The sequence below is a fragment of the Berghia stephanieae genome, chromosome 12, assembly GCF_034508935.2.
Source record: "Berghia stephanieae isolate SIO BIC M18660-M18661 chromosome 12, UCSD_Bste_1.3, whole genome shotgun sequence".
Lineage (NCBI taxonomy): Eukaryota > Metazoa > Mollusca > Gastropoda > Nudibranchia > Aeolidiidae > Berghia > Berghia stephanieae.
The window spans coordinates 5,720,841-5,725,840 of record NC_088371.1 but is presented as its reverse complement, the minus strand read 5'-3'; the positions used below and the strand labels follow the sequence as shown (position 1 = coordinate 5,725,840).

Sequence of the window (5,000 nt, the reverse complement as noted above, 5' to 3'; positions counted from 1 at the left end):
CTTAATACCGTTTTGAGGCGAAGGGTCACAAATGAGAAAGAGTCCCTGGGCATTGGTGAGCCATATCTCATCAAGATAACACAGACACTAAAACTTACCTTTTGGACATATCAAGAGACATCACACCATTGAAAATAAATTTCTAGAAGGTATTGTGGAGGGTAAAAATGGGAGAGGGAGACCAACAGGGAATGAGATTAGCGGAAGAGTAGCGTCCCTTGATTGGACGTCACCTTACAGAGAGAACGTCAAAATGGTTTTGGGCATGCGTCTCTCTCGTCCTCGCTTTTGGTGAAGTGTCTCATGCCGCAAAACCAACATGAAGTTCTCTCTCTAATAGGGAATGAGATTAGCGGAAGAGTAGCGTCCCTTGATAGGACGTCACCTTACAGAGAGAGCGTCAATTTGGTTTTGAAGTGTCTCAAGCCGCTTTCACCGGAAGCGAGGACGAGAGACGCATGCGCACAACCATGACGTTCTCTCTCTAATAACTTTTCCGCCGGTGATGTCACAGACTATGGGTGACGTCCAATCAAAGGACGCTATTCTTCCGCTAATCTCATTCCCTATAACTTTTCCGCTCGTGACTTCAAATCAAGGGACGCTACTCTTCCGCTGATCTCATTCCCTATAGGAAGATGGTCACAAGACATGAGGGAATGGATGAATAAGCCAGTGAGTGGATGTGGACGGATGGATGGCGCAGGATAGAAGAAGCTTGTTTGGCAGTTGCGGAGGACAAGATAAACCATGATGATGATGATGATGATGATGATGATGATGATGATGATGATGATGATGATGATGATGATGATATAGAGAACTTTCAATTCAGAAATTCTGATTAAAACCCCTTTTCCTTCCTTGCCGATAATTTTAAATCAAATTTCCAAATTGCCAGTTGTATGCCCTTTTTTGGGCTAAAACCGGCGTGTTCCAATTTGCAGGTAGGTCTGATAACCCAATTCCTTATGCATGGGCTCACTGTTGTGATGGGAATCTAAAAATAAAAATTACGCAAAATATTTCCCATTCATCATCATCCATCGTGGCTTGTACTCTTTAACACGTTGCCGTCAGCTGTCTCCACGAATCACGATCCTCTGCGGTGCGCATGAAATCTGTGTTACTTTTAAAATCACATTTGGCCATTCTTAGGTTATTTAAATAAGTCATTCTTTGTCTTCCTCTAGCTCTCTTTCCTTCTATCATCCCAGATGTTACCAACTTTTCTATTCTGTCTCTTCTCCACGCACGTGACATAGAGGATATAAAACAAAGAATAGCAATAGCAAAAAATGTGTTCCATAAAATGCGACCAGTTGTGTCGAACAACAACCTGAAGTTGAAGACCAGAATGAAAGTAGTAGAAACATATGCTATAAGTACCATTTTATACGGTTGTGAAACGTGGACGCTTGACAAAGAATGTACGAGGAGGTTAGAGGCATTTGAGATTTCCCGTTACAACAATGTTAAACCAGGCCCATAAGTGGGTTCGGGTGTCAGACCTGCGTATATAATGGGGCAGCGGTGCTCAGCGGTACGGTCTTTGCTTCGTATCCGAAATGTACCGAGTTCGATCACCCCGCCGCTCACTGTGCTGTGTGGCCTTGAGCAAGTCACCTCGTCCTAGCTCAATTTGCGACCCTGCACTGCGACTGACGCCTGAATTATTCCAGTCTTCCCTTGGAATAGACCCTAAAGACAGATTTCCTCTATGAGATCATTATCATAGTGTGTCGTGTCGCTCCAACACCGAACCCACTTCACAGCATCTATGGAGCAGACTCTTAGGTCATGGTCAGTGCAGCTGGGCCCGTCCTGGCATTCTCTAAGGATGTGCTCCATCGTCTGCTCTGGGCATCCACATGTACACAAGCTAGTCTCAGCCAGTCCCCACTTTTTCATGCTTCCAGCAGCTGTTCTCCCAAGTTTTGCCCGTGCTCTGTTCAGTGTTACCCATTCATTCTATTTATTCATTTTTTAGGAACCAGTCGGCTAAGACTCTTGCTAAGTTGGAAAATGCTGAATGCGGTAAAGCCTGGCTTTTGGGGATTATGTTTTTATTTATGATTCTTTTTCTATGGAGACCGATGGGAAAATATTGCGCGGCTATGTGGTCTTGTGGTATGACACTCGCTTTCTGATCGGAAGGTCCTGGGTTCGAGCCTCGCGCTCGGCGCAAAGTTGAGTCCTTGGAAAAGGCTCTTTACTCACATTCTCTCACCGTACCCAGGCGTAAAATGAGTACCTGGCCGTTAACAGCGTTGTCTTTGTCCTAAAAATTGTAATATCGCCTAAAAGGCGGCATGACCCGTCCTACATGTTAAATGTTGTTGTTGATCAGGGACCTCTTGTAAAGTGCTTTGAGCACATTTAGTGGATATTGCGCTATAAAAAAAGCTCAATTTCAAAATATAATTATGAATAGATTTGAAATCCATTGAAGGCACATGTGATAACATGGAAATGAAGATCTGAAGTGTGTAGTGTGTAATGAAAGGTGACAGACAAAGCAAGAAAGAAAAATACAGGGAAACAAAAAAACCTCTGAAAAAAAATCAGTCTACCTCGACTGGGGATTGAACCTCAGACCTTATGATTACCGGTCAGACGTGCTACAATTTGTATTTTTCTTTCTTGCTTTGTCTGGCATCTTTCATTACACATTCGTTCAGATCTCTATCTTACACCAGTGTCTGCTCCATAGTATCCTAATTTAACATGGAAATACCCACGTTATAGGGAATGAGATTAGCGTAAGAGTAGCGTCCCTTGATTGGACGTCACCCATAGTCTGTGACGTCACCGGCGGAAAAGTTATTAGAGAGAGAGAGAGAGAGCGTCATGTTGGTTGTGCGCATGCGTCTCTCGTCCTCGCGGCTATGGGTGACGTCCAATCAAGGGACGCTACTCTTCCACTCATCTCATTCTATATAATTAATGTGCACGCCAGAAATATTTTATCATGTGTTTCGAAATAATAAAACAAATGAATTATTTATAGATCATGATGAACAAGGCAAGGATTTTGGTTGTGAGATAGATAAGAATAAATCATACTAAGAGAAAAATGAATAATTGATTTGTTCGAATTTCATATAATATTATTTTATCCGATTCTTCCTAATCCACGTGCACTTATTTGCAGGTCTGATAACCCAATTCCTTAATGGGCTCATCGTTGTGATGGAAATCTAAAAAAAAAAAGCGACGCAAAATTTTGTCCATTACAACAATGTTAAACTAGGCCCATAAGCGGGTTTGGGTGTCAGACCTGTATATATGTACACGTCGTCTAACTCTCTTGCATTGTCCGACAGTGCTGGTTCTGATAAAGCCTGACTTTGGGGATTATGCTTTTATTATACTTTTTCTATGGAGACCGATGGGAAAATACAATCATGAAAAGATTTAAAATGCGTTGATGGCACTGTGATAAAATAGAAATATCTACGTTATAAATAATGCTAAACTAGGCCCATAAGTAAGTTCGGATGTCAGACCTGTATATATATATGTACACGTCGTTCCTAATCTATCGGTAAATTGATGTATAAATAACATTACATGCTTAATGCGTAATTATAGAATAAGAACTAGCCATTATTCCTTGTGTTCAAATTAATGTAAGCTATTGTTAAGAATAACTCACAATCTTATCTGCCCAGTCTTAACAAATCTATGTGTATGCATAATTTGATTATATTATAAGAAAATATGACGGATATGCTTCATGCCTGACCTCTATGTCAGCATGTATCATGAAAGAATCACACATAATTTATCCTCACCGTCTACCATAATATTTCTCATAGATTATCACGTCAGTTATTATTATTATTAGTCATTCGTATAGATAGTATGTGCTTGGCTAAGAAGCTCATAAATTTCCATCCGGAAGTATAACGGACCAACACACAAAACTGTGTGTATCCATGAACGTTTATAGTCGGGTTAATACAGTTCAGTGAGCATTACTCATAAACGCGGATGGCAAAAAACAATAACAAAGACCTGTGTGACGTCATCTTCGAACTATCTATACTTGCTTCTTAGGTTTAGTTATCAAAAACAGTAATGAAAAAGTGTAGATAAAGTGGCCAAAATGCTCAGAGAGGATAGTAATAAAACGAATTGATTAGCCCTATATATATAAGTGCGATTCCTTTATCATTTTCAATATTATTATCATCATCGTCATCATCATCATCATCATCATCATCATCATCATCATCATCATCATCATCATCATCATCATCATCATCATCATTGTGCGGCTATGTGATCTTGTGGTATGACACTCGCTTTCTGATCGGAAGGTTCTGTGTTCGAGCCTCGCTCGGAGCATAGTTGAGTCCTTGGAAAAAAACAACAAACTCTTTACTCACATTCTCTCAGCGTACTCAAGTGTAAAATGAGTATCTGGCCGTCAACAGCGTTGTCTCTGTCGGAAACAATTATAATATGGCCTAACACGCGTCATGTCTCGTTCTACATGTTACGTGTTGCTGTTGGTCAGGGACCCTTTGTAAAGCGCTTTGAGCACATTTAGTGGATATTGCGATAGCACAAAAACTCTATTTTTAAAGCTCTATTCTCATTATTATTATATATATTATTATTATTATTATTATTATTATTATTTATTATTATTATTATTATTATTATATTATTATTATTATCAATTATATTATTATATTTTATCATCATTATCATTTTTATTATTACATTTTAGGATGCAATGTTACTGCCAGCAGGTGTTCACATTACACCTGAAAATCGTGAGAGAAAGTGATTAGAGAGCCCTACGTTGTCCAAGAATTCAACATTGCACCGTTCACAGTGGGACTTGAATCTGAGATCTACAGAAGGCCACAAAGCCGCACTATAATTTAATATAAAAGACTTGAGCTGTTATATCGCGCAAAACTCCGCTAAACATGCTCAACGCGCTTTACAAAAGGTCTCTGACCGATCGCAATATGTAGATCGAG

General features: G+C 39.8%; 1 protein-coding gene across 4 annotated transcripts in view; it reads right to left on the bottom strand.

Moving 5' to 3' along the window:
* LOC144957779 (acid-sensing ion channel 1-like) overlaps positions 1-5,000 on the bottom strand; it is a 306,131-nt gene that overhangs the window by 2,162 nt on the left and 298,969 nt on the right. The gene's annotated exons all lie outside the window — the stretch shown is intronic.